The sequence below is a fragment of the Apis cerana genome, linkage group LG9, assembly GCF_029169275.1.
Source record: "Apis cerana isolate GH-2021 linkage group LG9, AcerK_1.0, whole genome shotgun sequence".
Taxonomy (NCBI): Eukaryota; Metazoa; Arthropoda; class Insecta; order Hymenoptera; family Apidae; genus Apis; species Apis cerana.
This window is the reverse complement of record NC_083860.1, coordinates 10,139,378-10,157,010: the sequence shown is the minus strand read 5'-3', so window position 1 is coordinate 10,157,010 and position 17,633 is coordinate 10,139,378. Positions and strand designations below refer to the sequence as shown.

The following is a 17,633-nucleotide window of genomic DNA, read 5'->3' as shown; positions in this document are numbered from 1 at the left end:
TATATTTTCGATTTTCGAGTAATTATCTTCTAGAATATCTAAACACTTTTGATAAATATAATTCGTCATGCCTCCCAATGTATTCTTTTAAATTACACGTTTTTTTGATCTCAATTCCTCGTTACATTTTATACTTTGTAATACTTTTGTCCTCCACTCTGTGTACCACTACGTGTACTGCATGCTACACGAAAAAAAAAAAAAAAAGAATATAAAAAATTGACGTTCCATTGTTGGATACATGTCAATGGGGAGGAGGGGGGAAAAACGAAGAAGGGATTACGCCCGAACGTTGCAAGTTTCGAATTTAAATCGCAAATCGGCCGTTCGCAATATTAATTTATTAAATTGTTACCGTGCATTGATTTCGAAGCGGGCCGTTACATTCTACTATATTTTCGCATTAACTCATTTATTATTATAAACACATCGCCACGGCCGTGTCACGATATAACTACACGGTGTTTAAAGTTAATTACATATAACTATCGTGTACGCAGCAATACGCTGCATCTGGCAATATAATACGGACGCTTCATTTCCCGAATAAATTATTTCCCGTCGTTGTTTAGATAAGCTCCCGACTATTCAATACGTCGTGCATAAATTTCATAACGAAAAAATTCCTTGCGCGAGCAATGCTCATAGGATGAAAAGAAATTTTTATCGCGATGATTAAAATTTACTTTAATCCTTTGTGATGTAAATACTTTAAAAAACTTGGACGAAAGTACACCCTTTTTACTTCCTGCCGGGGAGGATCTTTTGTGAGTTCCTTGGTTTTCTCGTTAAATATTTTAGATTATGATTATATTTTAATCGTTGTTATTTTGCTATTCTTATAAGTAATATATATATACATCGAATTTCTCGGAATCAAAGAGAGAGGAAAAAAGAAATATTCCGTCGAATTTAGGCATATCGTGACTAAATGATCCGACGAAATGGCCGTGTAATTATTTCTATTTGCAATAAAATCGTGTTTTACGCCAATTTTCTACAATCAAAATCCGCCACGTTTTTTTTCTTTCTCCCCCAGAGAAAGAGATGAACGGCCAGGTTTGACAATCAAACTTAAATTACATTGCAAAGCCCCGATGATGAAGTACAAGCAGTCGCAGTGGATTAGTTCCCGTAACTAACTGTAATTGCATCTGTCGCGATACCGACTCCGCCCAGCTCGATGTTTCTTCTCGGCTGCTCTTTGATAATTAGAAGAAAGTTGTGTCCACCTAACGAACTGCGGACCCTTTGTCCCCTGGAAACAAAAGATAATGGCAATAAAAATCGTGTAGTAATTTTAGCAGAGAGACGAATAGGAGGTGAGAGGACAGAAAGGAAAGCAGAAAAAAAGAAAAACAAGAAGGATGTAACGTGAAATTGAAGAGAGAAAAAAAGTAAATAAGTAAATAAAAATAAAATGAAATAAAATTAAACGTTAAATTTAAAAAAAAATAGAAGAATAGAGAATGCAAGAAATATTGGAAAGAATGTATCATATTTTTAATTCAATTTAATCCGGATAAAATAAGTAACCTATGATAAAGATGGATGGTCGACGAGTGCAACAACTGGCCAGTTCTTCTTCGTTCCACGAAAGAAAAAGTTTAATTATTCAAAGACGGGAGGTAAGCTCGTTAAGTGACACTGCTGCCATTATTACCTCCATTTCCACGATTTCTCCTTACTTTATTGTACGGGTTTTATTCATATATACATATGCATATATATATATGTATATATGATTCTTATCCTTTGTATTAAACGTAATCTTGGTTGTTAAGTGGGCTTTACGTCAGGATTTATATCACTTAACACCGAAATGGCCCCACTGTCCATTCAATTGAATATAATTGTATTAGAATCTTTCGTGGTTCGCTCGCTACGGTGAAATACTCGTAACGCAAAAATGAAAAGAGAGAGAGAGAGAGAGAGAGAGATTGAATAAACGCGAGAAATAAATTCGCTGGTTTGGTTAATTCATAGAATATAAACGAAATTGTAAAAAAAGAGGAGAAGGAGAGAGGGGGAGGAAAAATGGTAATTTTGTCGGGAATAAAAAGCATTTCGTGGATCTAGAAATTTTTATGTATATTACCCTCACGTGACTTGGTTCGTTCTGATACGAGTAACATGGTAATAAAACTGGATGATTAAAAAGAGAGAAAAAAAAAATAAATAAAAAAAGAAAAAAAGAATCACGTTTGAACGAATAAAAAAAATTGATAACGCGAATTTATCCTCGAATTAATTTATTATAACCATTTCCACGTTACGTGGTTCACACGATTGACGGATCGACGTGTTGAAAAAAAATATCTTAAAACTCTCCTCCGTGGCAAATAAATTTTCCACGGGAAGGAAATAAGATGGCCGCGTTAAGAGAGAATTAGCACGCGAATTAAATTATTATGCGCATATGAAATTTCCTTCCATCCCCCGTCAAATAAAAATTTTAATCACGATTAATTTCCTTGAAACACATCGCGCAACACCGGATTAAAATTTCTTCTTTCAAGCCGACTTATAACGCGAATTAATATAATATTCTTTCTTTCCTTAATGCATTCGACGACAGAATGTTCAACGGAAGAAAATAAAAGTGGCCGACGTTATTAACGATATCGTTAAGTAGAACGTTTGGTGGAAAATTTATAACAACGCACGCGCGTGTAAGCTTCAACGGACAAAGGAAAAGAAAAAAAAAAGGAAATAGAGAATTTATTATCTCGTCCGAAACGAGATTGAAAATTAACGGGTCGACAGGGGTGGACAATGAAATCAAACTGACGAGTGCGAACGAGTTGAGAAAGGTCCGCGGTGTGAAACCGCGTTTTAATTACGATAGGCCGTCCGCGGCCGGCATTGTCATCGGTAAAATATTGAAAATTATTTCGTAGCGGGGTTCGCTACACGGCTAATTATTTTACGACGTGACGAGCAAAATGAAACTGCTCGTTAAAAAACGGGTGATAAAGTAGCGGTAGCGTTGTCTCTGTGACGCCCTCGGATCGGAAATTGAATCTTTTACGCCTTGATTGTTCGCCTTCTTTCCAATCATGCGAATAAAAATCTGCTACTATCTAACGAGGACCTTTGTTTCCCCGCCCCCTCCCCATTCATTTTCGCCGATTGAACAAAAGATCGCCCCGCCCCGTTGACGTCACGTCAAATTCTATTTTCCAATATAATTGCGTGTAATTGTGCCGCAATCGAATCTCTCGATTTTTCGTCGATTCGAATCGTCGAGAGGAGGGGAACACGGCGATAATTTTCGACGCGCGAAAAGCTGGATGAATATTTTTGGAAAAAAGAAAGAAAGAAAGAAAGAAAGGAGAAAAAGAAATTCGATTAAAAGAGTAACGCTTAACTCGACGATAATCGAAGCGATCCTACTTTCGAACGATCGAAACGCCGATCTTAATAACGTTTTGTTTCCCCGTTTGCGTCCGACAGATATGAAAACGAATCCTTCTCGGATTTTCTCGCCATTTATTCATCCCTCGTCCCCGTCAAAGAAACTCGGAACCCGCCCCTCGATAATTCACTCTTTGAATCTAATATCGAAGACACTCTAAGCGACAAACCATTTTCCCTCCTTCTTCTTCTTTTTTTTTTCGAGAAGTGTTAATTTGCTCGTTATATCGGATTTCTTTATCCCCTTGTATTATAAACCGGACTTTTATTAAATATAAAAGTTTCAAATTAAAATTTGTTACTTACAAACTCGCAAATATTTTCAAATTTTCTTTTCTCGCGAGAGGAAGAAGAAGAAGAAGAGAAGAGATTAAAACGAATGAAAAGAAAAAAATCTAAATTCCCCCTAGAAGATAAATTCCCCTCGTATCTTCCACTCAAACTCGATGAATTCTCTGGAAGAAAACGAAGACGATGCTCCTCGATCGATGGAATGCGAACGAACGTCAAAATCAATGCGGAATAAAGTCACGCTCGATCGGGTTTCCCGAAAGACGCGAGTCCGATACGTTTAGCGGATAAGTCAGTGCTTGGCCGGTTTCAAGACAGGGTGTACACGTAGGGTGGCACGAAGGGTCGCTTTTCCGCTGGGAACGGCAACGTCCGTTTGATTACCCATGGTATACCCTCCGTCTGGTAATTACCAGTCGAACGCGATATTCGTCACGCCATCTGTTTTCTCTCAGGAGGTCATTTGGAGAAAGGGGGAGGAGGGGGAAGGAAGGAAAGAATTTCCAATTCGACCTGGTTTTTCGCGTTCGATAACTCTTTTATATATATATATATATATGCGTGTGTATCTATGTTTTCGAAATTGTTGGCGATTTCTGATGAATCGACAACAAATGAATGGAACGCGAATCCAGAAAGATATCCGTTGCAAACTCGGTCGTTCGAGTATCGATAAAAAAGAATTCATCCTGAGATACATACGTGTATATAACTACTTTTCAATAGTTTTTCTGATCGGAAAATTTTGAAAGGATCCACGATTGTATACAGTGGCTGTTATTGTTATTATAATCGATTAAAGGAATTATTTAGAGAGAAAAGAAATAAATGATTCTTGAATAGTTTGTTCTTGATTTTATTTGACGATATTTTAATTGTTCATTGAGTTTGGTTAAATTTATTCGATCGAAATTTATTCGATTGGTTTATCGTTGATTCTGATCTAACTTAGGTTAGATTAAATTAAATTAGATAACTTTCTTAACAACTAAGTAAAATTTTTACAACATTATCGATGACAATATATTGAAAATTTGTCTTGATTAATCAATCAGATCTATAGATTCGATAGTATTTTTCTACGACTATAAAAATTTGATATTGCGAAATTTAATAAAAGAGAATTTCATTAAAGATTCGAAAAGTTATACATTTATTCGTCGTTGCTCTACTTGTTTATCGCGATTCAACTAATTAATTCTCACTATTTACATACATATCGTAATATATAACGTATCTAATTCTTCTAAATTGATAAAGCTGCGTTTATTATTATTGCCAACAATTTGTAAACAATTGATCAATTTACTGGACTCGTGCCCTCCGTTCGCAAGTGTCACACTGCCAATGAACATAATTTGCAAATTGTTACGGGCTGTTCATTATAATCATTATAATCAGCTTTTCATAAATCGAGGAAAAATATCAGGGTCACATCAGTTTACTATCAATATTCTTCATATTTTTTATCTTCATCTTGTCATTCGTTAATGGACTTTTTCTCATCTTCTCATTTTATCTCCAGTTTCAACTTATCAATCTCAAAAAAAAAAAAGAAATGAAAACTATAAATAAAACGATTACGTTTGTTTCTTAACTTATTCTCAATAAATAACTTAATACAACGATGCTCGAATAGAACAAGCGACACGTTCAACTATCCAAGTGTCTTTGGAGAATCGTCAACATTGTTTCTTCAACTCGAGGAACAAGGAATTTTGAAAAAAACGAGTCGAAAGAGATTTCTTATCGGTGAGACAGAAAAAACTGTTGCGTGTTCCTTCGAGTTCCAATTCCAATTCCAGGAATAACTGCATCTGTTAAGCGGGCAGAAAAGCGGGCGACGGTTAACCGACACTGCTACACCACGTATGCATCGTTTATACATATATATATATATTCACATACATACATATATAAATGTTTTGGGAAGCAAAACGAAGTCATTCCAATTCGCGCGACTCGGTAACGAGAAAGATGTATCTATTTCTCGCGAATGTCACGAACCGAGCGACGAATCGTGGCAGATGTCGGTTTAGTTTAGAAGAGGGAGGAGAAGGAGGAGGAGGAGGAGGAAGAAGAGGCGGTTGAACAGGATGAAAATCCAACTAGAAATGGAATATAACCCGGGCTATATATGGAAGCTGGCGAGCAATTTTCAGACAATTTTAGGTAATAACTTTTGCATGTAAAATTACAGTAATACGTTTCACCGGTGGGTCGGCAAGTTGGCCGTGTGTATACAAAGGCCAGCCTCTACCTTCTTGGCTCCCTCTGATTTCTCTGGACCGTAATGGTTATATTCGTGTTACATACCCGGGTGAGAGATTTTAAACCTGCCCTCCATCTCCTCTATCACCCCTTCCCTCCTTTTATACTTTCCCTCCTTTCGTCCGGCCTCGTTTATCGCGAACGATATCTCTCGGCTCGGCCGTGGTTTCGTGACGCGATGCTTATCCCACGGAATTATCCCTTATTCGCTCTTTGATTCCATATTCCCGTTCCCCGTACGCGTTTCGCTCGAGCACAATAATTTTTCTCGAGGTCGGAGGAAGCTTTGATCGAAATAATCTGATTAATCTAATTATTAGAGAAAAAAGAGGAGCGCGTTGTGATTTAATTATTAATTAATCGAGGATTACGATTATGAACGTTTCGCAAATTTCTGTTATTCCACGTTACAATTTTTATCAAATCGCTCGCTCACGTGGAAAGTTGATGTCGAAAAGTTGAATACGGTGCGGGGCAACCAAGTCAGGATCACTGGAACGCGCATGATCGTGGGATTAATGAAAATTGGTGCGCTCGAGCGGTGGACACAGGGATGGTAAATCGATAGGCTTTGGGGAACTTACGCCTCGGCGGGACGAATAAAAAAAAAGAAAGAAAAAAAAGCTAAAAAATTAACATGTTTCACGGATGGGGGGGATAGGTGGGAGGGGTGGTATCGCGGGGAAGATTTAGAACGTTCGATGAGTCAGCGCGCCCTTCCCCCCAAAATTCCCTTAAAATACCGCGGGCAACCGCCATTTACATTTAAATGTAAATAGGGGTCAATGTGGGAAGCATAGCTGCTCGGTAAATCCGAATAAGCTGTTCCTATTTTTATTTAGGGTTAACTTAAGTCGTTAACCCGCGGCCGCGCCACGCTGTATAATTCTTTGCCCGGATTTAGACCGGTGATTTTGCAAGCGGAGCGACGTCGAGACTTGGGGAGAAAAATATTTCAATCTAATTTGATCGACGTCCGCGGCTAAAAAAGAAATATCAATGGTTAATTAATCCGATCAAAAGAAAATTAAAATTTAAAATTCGACTTGATATATGTATATATAAAGTTGAAAATAATAATTAAAATTTCATTTATTATAAGTTTATTATTTCAATGTACCAATTATTAAACGAAGCTAACTCAATATTCAAATCTGAGAGAATATAAATATACAGAAAGAAATTCTGTCTAAACGTGAAAATCCTTAAAATAATTTCCAATACGATTCTCAATTACATTAAATACCGCGTTAGAAGAAAAGAAATTTTTATGATTAATCATCAATCGATCAACTACAGTGATTTATCATTGGACCATAAATATTATCGAAAAATTAGCCGATATCCAGCCCCAAGAACAACTGCAGATTACGCGAGAAGGAAGAGGGGAACTATCGCGAATAACACCCTGGTCGAATAAAACATGCAAGATGAGATCGTATGTACTTAAGGGATGATCCTTAGTGGACGCATCTGTCGCTTTCATAAAGGATTCCTGTCCTTTCCCTCCCCTGGGACCCAGTGAAACACGACCCACGTCTAGCCGCGGTTAGTCACGCGTGTCAAATGAGCAAACTTAAACAGATTATACGCCGATTGCACGATATTTTGCTCGTTCCACGTCATCGCCGGGGGAGAAGACCCTGATTCTCGCGATCCCATCGACAGATGTGCCGGCTAATTTCGCTTCCCCTTCTTCCTTCTTTCTTTCTCCTCCTCCCTTCTCTCTCCGTCACATCCTCCCTCGTTTTACGACTCGAAGCGTGGCGTGCCTTTAACAGGGCATCGCGGGAACAGAAATTCCACTCTCGTTTTCACTTCGAGACTGCGAGTATCGCGCCTTCATCGCGATTCTCTTTATTGGATTTTTTTTTTAACAACATCGTAGAAATTTATCGACACGTTAGCATTTTACGAGGCAAGGTGGGTAAAAGTTTTACAGGAGCAGGGTTAGTCCCGTCTCGGTCTCTGATTCATGGGGTGAACATTGATGGTACAGGGGTTGAAAGTTTCAGATATATATATATATGTGTGTGTGTGTAATATTTACTAAGCTTTGTTTGTGTTTGCCTTTTCCTGGTAAATAAATATACCATCGACGGAGAGATAAACTTTTGACCATCTCCGATATCTACGTTATTTTCACGTACCAAGAAATGTTCGTATATAAGTTGTACGATATGAAAGTATCGCGAAGAAATTCGAAATGATACAATCTTTAATCGTCGATTTATGCAACTTTTGTCCGAACATAGGTTTTCCGTATATATTCTATTAAAATAAAAACAGGAATATAAAAACAGTTCATAACTTCACTCATACGGATACGTCGTGAAATGAACAGTAGAAGAGATCTTTGGACAAATCGAGTCGAATAACGAAAAAAATTTGCGAGATCCCCCACGAATTTTCGTAAAAAGATTTAGAGATTATTGTGCCTCGAATTTAATTATAGAGATATATATATATACGGGGATTTTATTTTCAGCGTTTAAAATTACATAGGAAGCGCGTGTGGCAACGAAACGAACACGGATACTTGTTTTGCCGAATTTTCTCTGATTCACAGACGGAATACGTAAGCTTGGGAGAAAGATGTTGCACGTTTCGAAATATAACTCATATCCCATTCCCTTTTTCCCCTACCTTTGATCCCTTAAATCCTGTAACGGAATAGTTTTAGCGGCAGTTATATACCTAGAAGGAAAATGACTCGTCGCCTAAGATCAAACGTGGATCGTGGGAAGCGAAGCCGAAGTTATGTCGCGAGAGAATATTTTTCTCGGATACGAGGATAATGGCCTGGATTTTAATCGAGCAATTTTCTTGTGGAGAAATGAGTCAGAATCCTTTTTTATTTATTTATTTTTTTGCCACGTTATTCTTAACACTTTTAACAAACCCGCTAGAAAAATTACAAAAATCGTCCCGGATGACAGACGAATGGCGAATAAGCGTATATTTCGGAAAATTAATTTTAATTTTCATTTGAAAATTGAAACATGATTCAACGATGTCCATATTATATTTTCATTGCTTTATCTTAATTAAGATCTCGTACATGGGTGATATTATGCATATCATTTAGTTAGTTTTATACTTAATTAGTGCCCGTGTTATTATTATAATTATTAATACATCGGTACAGTCTTTATCATTTACCTTCCATTATCATATATGTTTTAATATATATATATATATATTCACTGGATTCATTTTTTATCCCATAGTCTCTATTTCCAGGAAGCTCCTCAATTAATATCATGGCATAAAACGAGCGTAACTTATACACCGGCGAGCAATGCTAGAAAATTGGATCGATAATCGCAACTAATTTCAATTTATCTATTCAATTTATCACCGGTTCCCTCTCTTGTGGCCTGTAAAGCAATTCCCCGCGATAGACGAAATATTCGATTTTTTTTTTTTTTTTTTTGATTTATCGAGTAGCCCGGGATTGGTCTGGCAAAAGTTTCGGCTCAATCCGGGATCTCGATTACGCTTTGATTAATAGAGAAACGCGAGACTAGGCTTGAAAATTGTGTAATAAAAATATGGATGAAGTTGTAACGCGTCCCCCATGATCGTTCCCATAGATCGATTTGAATTATTATCGGTTAATATGCAACTAATTGTAAGTAACCGATTCCGATTCTTTGTCCCGATGATTTTAAATCGAATCGAACGGAACGAATTGAAAAGTGAGTTGAACATTTGAACTGTGGATTAAAAAGGAGATTTCGAATTTATAGAAAAGAAATGAAAAAAAAAAAAATAGATGCGAAAAAGTTGAAAAGTTATTTGTATCTTAATTGTATCTAACTAAGGGTATTAACGGATCGAAGATTTAATTAATTTTAAATCATCCCTGTTTGAATTTACATATAAAATATAAAATATCATTTTGTTAAAAATTTCTTGACCATATTTATTACCAGGCAAATTTTACGTTAATATTAACGATTGAAAAGAATTCTTGCCCGAATATTTTTATCTTTAATAATTCTTAAAGTCTATAAACATTCAAAGATTCGAATACTTATAGAACGGATAGTGTATACGCTTACACTAAAATTCGAACGTGATTCGATTCGCCACACTTTGCCCGATGACGTTTCGGATGCAAGAAGAGTTGGAAACATCGCGAGAAAATCCGATGGGTAAATTTTAATCGGACGTGAGGGAGAGTTATTCAATTTTTTCTTTTTTTTTTTTAGGGGGGAGAATCGCTTGTAACGGAGATCGGCGATCGTTCGTTAACGTAATTCAATACAGAGGATAACTGGTGAAATGGCAGAATGAGAGCTTTTAAAGTATGCGTCGTTTTTATTCTTGATGAAGCGATTCAACGAATACGTGTTCACGTGAAGAATAGAAGAAAAAAGAGGGAGAGAGAAATATTGGGATCTTGTATTGTTATTATTATTATTTTCCTTTATTTTATTATTTATTTCCAGAATGATATTAACTTTTAACTAAGTTATGTTTGGAGAATATTTAGAAAGAAGTTTAATGTATCAAAAAAAAAAAAAAAAAATGAAAAAAAAGGATGATAAATTTCGTTACAATTTTATCGTAAAATATTCATTCAATGATTTTAATTCAAGATTTTTGAATCTCGTTCTAAAATCGTGAGAAAGAACAAACGAAACAGTGAGAAAACAATAGTGCAAAAGCAAATGAAATTATGAATGAATGTGAAATTTGTTCAAAGATTTCATTCGTGCTTGAAATCTCTGAGGTGGTCTGTTGGATGGAATAATTTTGAATATAGGGGGAAAAAGGGAGCGATGAATGAAATTCGGATTAAAAGCTTTTGTTAGAGAACTAGAAACTGTTAATAAAGCAAATAACGAGGTTATGAACATCGGTTAATAGAGTAGTTGAAAATCAACGTGTAATCTTTGCGACTTAACTGTAACAAGCAGGGAGGAAAAAAATATCATCGCGTTTAATTCAAATACGAAATGAATTAACGCTCTCCTCTCAAAATTCTATGATCAACGTGATGGAATAATTATTCACGTTTACGTGAAGAGCCATCAGAAGCCATCATCGTCGCCGGCTTGTAGGATTTTATTACAGCGATTAGACGACGAGTATTTTCCACTACGAGACACTCTAATCCAAATAATAATTCGTATAAAGAAGTATTACAATTAGTGAGCGCTCAATTTCAATAAAAACTCTTATGAATTTAATTGGGATTTAATCGAAAATATTAATTAGATTTTACGAAGAGTGATAATTGGATCCCCCCTTTTTATCAATCAAATCATAATACCATTATAATAATCATCTATTATTAATTTCATATCAATTAATGCGCTTACAATTAACCTAGTTACTCCCTCTACATGATAGCGTAGCGTATCCATTTCTGTAAAACTTTCCTGACCTAAGTTTTCCTAAATTTCATCGGAACTTTTCCTTTCTAAAAGAAAGAAAAAATTATATTTTCATCGCTCGCTTATACATACATCTCCGTTCAACAGATCTCCAACAACTTGCTTTTAGAGTTTATACACATCTGTCACTGTTCAACAAATGTAATAACAATTTGGAAATGTTTAATCAAAATAGGATCGTATCCAATTAAGAGGGATGAGAAATAATCGAATAACGGTTTTGAACGCTCGGTCATAATGGCGACAACAGCTTATTATTGAGTTGAATTCAGTGACTCGGGCAAGGATTAACGCGAAAGGATCCGGACGCCGTACCAAGTAATCTAGCTCTAGGTTTGATCTCACCTGCACTCCTCCTACACGGAGTGTACGCAGTTCCAGAATCCTGCCTTCCCTCCGCCTCCCTATTCCTCTTACGTGGCTTATGCCGTGACAAATGGCGAGGTTTCCGGATAACGGCAAGAAGATCCAGGATTCGATATCTCCGCCGATCGATCGCTTTCAATTCGAGCTCTTCTGATACCAGAGATTCTCCCTGTTTCTTGTTCCGGCAAATGGAATTCGAATTTCCGTCACGTGTAACGTGTATATTGAAAAATTTGACTTATCGAGCAAAATCGATTCGAACATTTATTCCCCCTCCCGTGAAAGAGAATATTCGAGTATATTTTCGATTTCGTTCTTCTCTTTTTCTCTCTCTCTCTCTTTTAACGATAATTCATGCATTTATTTATTTATTTATTTATTTTGGAAGCAATTATTAAATTTTGTTTCAGAGAGAGAGAGAGAGAGAAAGAGAGGAGGAGGGAGAAAGTAAGATAATTAGATTTTATTTTAATATGAAATGGAATCCAATGATATAAATGTTTTTGCACGGAAACATTGGATTTAGATTAGATTAGATAAGGATTTCATTTCATTTCGTGCAAGATCTTGTGATGAGATATCTTTATGCATTTTATGAAACGAGTACTAAAAGAGGAAAGCGTATGATGTAAATATTTTTGGAAATTTCGGATTTAAGTTGAATAGATTAACATAGAATAGAGTCAAATTACATTTATTTAATTATAGATCATAATTTTGTTAATCGCAATTGAAATTGGTGCAAATGTTCGAATTGAGATTTGATCAAGAGGGATATCGAAGGAAAATTTAAAAATGCAAATAAAGATAGATGGTTAAAAAAAAGAATGTCTCGAATGTACTCTATTAAATATAAAAGTTCGTAGTAATTGTATATATAATAAAATCTATCCACCAATTATGACAAAAATAAAACAAAAATGAATAATTAATCGAAATTGGATTATCTCATTTGTAACTTCACATAGAAAAAACTGATCGCTCCGATTCCTAAAATTATCCTAAAATTTTTATATTCATTTATATATATTTTAGAATCTCTGGACAGGGAATTGAATTCTAGAACGTGGAAACACGCCCGGCATTTAGTTCGTTCCAAGAACAATCTCCAACTTCTCGGTTGATTTGGCGCAATTTATCCTCGAATTAGTTTGGTGTATCGAGTGAATGCTCACCGTCTAAATTTGATCAAACGGGTAAAGCTGTATCGCTGATACTAGTTTAAAAAAACTGTGTAGCGTAAAATGTTTGAACCGGTCACACGCTCGGGAATGTTGTATAATTCCCGAAACTTTGCTCCCTTGGATGATATAACTCAAAGAGTCTTCTTCCTCAATCCTTGGGGACCGAGTTTCGATGCCTTGTTGCAATCGTGATAATACCAGTTGAGAAACTTTTCGGGGGAAGAGAAGGTCTGTATAGGGAGAGGAAAGGAGATTGTAGATTGTTTTGAAAATTTTATTTCCATGCTTATCTTAAATACAATTTGAAATGAAGATTTTCACGGTGTGCTTCAAATTTTAATTCTGTCCAAGTAACTAATAGTTATTAAAAATCTTTTCGGATAAATCAAAATTTTTGATTTATGATTCCAAATTTCGAGAATGTTCCAACAGGGACATTGAAAATTTACAATGTCGAAGAACTAAAAATTTCAAGGCACGATTCTCCACGTACCGATATATTATCGCAATATTATCGCGAAATGTAATTCTTCCCCTTTGCCTGGGTCCTGTTCCTGTCCCCGTTTGTCCTTTTCGCATCCTCGATATTTCCTTCCCTCACCCTCCACTAACCATATCTTCTCACGTAACATTTATTTCTGCCTTCTTAGTTTCGAATAAGGGAAGAGGTTTCGAGCAATTTTCTATCATGCGATTGCAATCTCGCCGTAAAGGATTGTGCATGTATCCTTCGATATTTAAAAAAAAATACATCTCCGCCGAGAATATCTATTGCCTCCACTTTAAACTCGCACCACTGATTTCCATATTGATTTCACACCGGTGAAAAGAAGCATCGAGGTGGAAGGAACGGAAGCCAAGTATCATTAATTACAATATCTATATGTCGTATTATGTTGAAACGTCGAAATACGAATAATATATATATGTATATATAAAACGTTACTTGATATCTGTCCGCGTTTATCGGACGATAATTCATCTATCTGTCTATCTTTCCCTTAAAAAAAAAAAAAAAAAGAAAAGGAAATTTCGTATCGATATCTTTTTAGGATTTATTTCTCCCTTGAAAGTATATTAAATTTATTCGAAAGACGTGAAGTTGGTTAATAAGGAAGATGTATCCAAGTATCGGTAATCTTGATGAAATTTTTAAAGACGGTAGCTTTCGAATAAATATTTGAGTTGTATCTCTTTTTATCGGCAATCGTTCGCGTCCATGAAAACAACCCTCGATGTTGAGGGAGTTGAAGAACCATTTTCCTCGAATATATTGGGCGTATCAATAAGTTGCTTATTTCTTTTTTTTAGGAAAGGTATAAAGTTAAAAACGTGTACTTATCTAGGAGAAACGTTTATATTTTTATTAATTTTTCCTTAAATTCTGATCTTCTTCGGCATTCTTATCCAATTTTAAAGGCTACTTTCATAAAATGTTTTCTTTTCGAGAAAGAAAGAAAGGAAGGAAAAAAGATTTGCAATTATTAAAAATTCAAGCTACAAAACTTGGATATTCAACAAAATATCATATCAAATATTAAAATTCGTTTCGTTAAAAGCGTTAATATACATCGTTATCCTCGCGCGTTATATTCACGATCGTTCACGAGCACTCGGATGAAAAATATATAGCGCGCGGGTCATTAAAATGCCAAGAAGTTCAATCGAACGGGAAAACACTGTTTCAGTCGAGCGCATTCAAATTTACAACCGATAGAAAGCGCAAAATTCGACAGAATTCTTTATCGCGTTCGCAGGGAGAGATATAAGCGGAGGGGGAAAGGGTGGGATGGGGAGGAAACGAACGATAATAAGAATTCCGATTCCCACTCGTTTCACTTCAGGATTCAACGAGAAGATCCGTCTTGAAATTGTGGATGCTGGTAGATCGTTTTTTCGACAGTTCGATGAAATGGCCTGGCAAAAAAGGGGCAAGAGGGGTGAAAGGGAGAGGGAAAGAGAGAGAGAAATAGAATGGATAAAGCTTGAAGCAGATTCGAGCAGAATCTCGAGCGTCCCTTGGGATTGGTAATAGAGAAGGGAAAAAATGTAATTTGTCCAAGATGTTTGGATCCTTATGAGTGGACAGTGTTGCAAAAATTACGTTTGGATGCCCTTATAGAAAAGGGAAAGGAAAAGGGAAGAGAATAGAGGAAAAATAAAATAGATTTATTTTTCTTTCTTTTTTTCTTTATTTAGATGTTACATAAGAGACAGTTATATGCAGGGATGCGAATATTTGAGAATAGTGGACTATTACTTGGACTGATATCCACCCTTTCGAATATACCCGCAAAAGTTTTCTTTTCAAACGTATTTAAAGTAATTTCATAGGGGAATGTAATTTGGATTTTTCACGAGTAGACGGTGAAAAATTACATCGGACGTTTTTATTAAATAAGAAAGGGAGGGAAAAAATAAAAATAGATCTTTCTGTTCCGATTTTTATATATATATCGAGGGCAGCGATACTCGTGTAAAGTAATTTCATAGCTCGATTAATCAGAGAGCAATTTTCGACAGGACACGTACGATCCATTAATCACCGTGACATTATATTTAACTTGGATTCTCGAAACGTTTTGATTCGATGAGTAAAGGGGATCAATCCAGAGGCAATCGAAATCTTCCCTTCCTTCTACGTAGATGGAATTTTCCCGCGTCGTTCACGCTAATTGAAAATAAAGAACATGATTGAACCTCCGAGTGAGAAAAGTGGAATACGTCGTGTCGAATCGTTTGACGTTCAATTAAGAATTTTATTCTTGTTCTATTCTTCTTCGATGCTTCCCGCAATAATTGCTTCTTATATTATTGCCTATTATCTAATCAATCAGGGAGAATTTTTCATTCAGAATTCCATAAATTCATCGTTGATCGATTCGATTAAGGATAAACGTTAAGGAGAGTTTACAGATTATTTAGCATCGAAACTGATCAATTGTAGGGAAAATCTACGTCCATAGAGGTTCGTTTTACCGTCTGAGAGGTAAATTACTAGCTTAAAAGCAGGAAGATATATAGATCGTGTGATGGTGACCTCGTAAACGTGTATTGCGTATTTCGTATCTATAACGGACGTTGAAATCGATACGTATGCTTTGCGAGAGGTTATTTTCGAATAAGAGGACGTTGATGATTGATGCACGTCGTAATTTTAGCAATTTATTTGCGTGTAACAATATTTTTCAAGAAAAATTTCAAAATTTATTTGTTAATTTCTACCCTTACCTGGGGAGAAACTATCCCTTTTATTTGAGTCATTCCTTCTATTTGAGTAATATTAATGAGCTCATAAACGAGGAAGGATACGAAAACGTGAATAAAAATTATACAGACATTTAAATTTTGAATATCATAACAACGAAAGAGTATACGTTTATTTTTTAATTTAATTATAAAATATTATTTAAGTTTAATTTCTTTTAGAAATCGTATAAATCGTAAAAACGATAAAAGGGTTGGAAAAATGAATCGAAAAAAAATTATAGCATTTTTAAAGACTTTTCGTAAAAAGAAAAAAAAAATCAAAAAGGAAAGAAAAATAATTCATAGAACTTTTAAAACGAGTATAACTTTTATTCGAACCATTTTTCGATATCTTTTATCGTATGCGATTTACAAAAGAATATTACGGAAAACCATGGAGAAAAAAATAATTGTCAAAAAAAAAGAAAATTTTTTTTCCAAATTTTTTTTTCAAAAAATTTTTTCACATTCGTATTTGTTTACAAGAATTACTTTTCTCTTAAATTAAAAAAAATATATACATATATATATCCACGAATAATAATCGCGCAAATTTTTTACAAAACAAAAATCCTTCGCATGTATAAATCTTTTCATACATGTCCAAAAGTGACTTACGATCCATTATAAAAAATATTCCAAAAATATTACAGCTTCGTATTAAATATTTCATATCTTCTAGGCTAATTTTTTTCATAAATTTACACACACACACACACATATTTAAAAGTACACATACAAAAAAAAGAAAAAAAATATCAACGTTCACCTTACCCTCCATCAAAAAAATGAATAAATTATAATTATAAAATCGCTAGATATTATTTAATCAATCTGTCGAACCTGTTCCAAAAAAAAAAAAAGAAGATCGTTCCGAAAAAAAAATCTTGTAAAGATGCATATCCGGTACACAGACTCGGGTGCGAGTTGGCCACACGTCTGCGCACCGTTTCGACCCTATTGGGAGGGAGTAGAGCATTGACGAGGGAAACGGTGATTAATAACCGTATAGGAGTGGCCTATTGTGCACGTTTGCCGATAGCTGGCCCCCCTCCTCCCCCTCCATATTCGCGTATCAGCCGAGCAATAAAACACGTTAGGCCTTTCACCGGTCCTTGTACATTCGCATGTGTGCGCGCGAGTGTACACCTCCTGTCCAGACGTCGCGTCGGTACGTGTTCCGTCGCGAGGATCTCCATTCTGGTTCCGGTGGCGATCGCTCGATTAACTACCTGGGGCCGGCCTTCGCCAAGGCGATAAAGTCGGCAGGTGGACATGATTTATTCCTCCTATCCAGAGAACAGAACCATCATAATAGCGCGAGCTATTGAACCCCGTACGTTCATTGAATTATCTATATATATGTATATATATATGCTCGCAGGATGGCGATTGATTCGACCCGGCGATGCTTTTATTTACGAGATAAAGAGACGTATGGAGGAAG

The 17,633-nt window shown here is 35.7% G+C and overlaps 2 protein-coding genes across 9 annotated transcripts in view; one reads left to right on the top strand and one right to left on the bottom strand.

The window, feature by feature from the left end:
• The window catches only part of LOC108003606 (igLON family member 5), a 361,825-nt gene that overhangs the window by 177,236 nt on the left and 166,956 nt on the right, over positions 1-17,633 (bottom strand). For 3 of the 4 annotated variants that reach the window (XM_062079528.1, XM_062079525.1, XM_062079526.1), the window contains one exon: positions 1,084-1,258. The exons of the other annotated variant lie outside the window; for it this stretch is intronic. The gene's annotated coding sequence lies outside the window, so the exon portion shown is untranslated. The remainder of the gene's footprint in view (positions 1-1,083; positions 1,259-17,633) is intronic. 4 annotated transcript variants of the gene reach the window in all.
• LOC108003620 (zwei Ig domain protein zig-8) overlaps positions 1-17,633 on the top strand; it is a 236,933-nt gene that overhangs the window by 184,845 nt on the left and 34,455 nt on the right. The gene's annotated exons all lie outside the window — the stretch shown is intronic.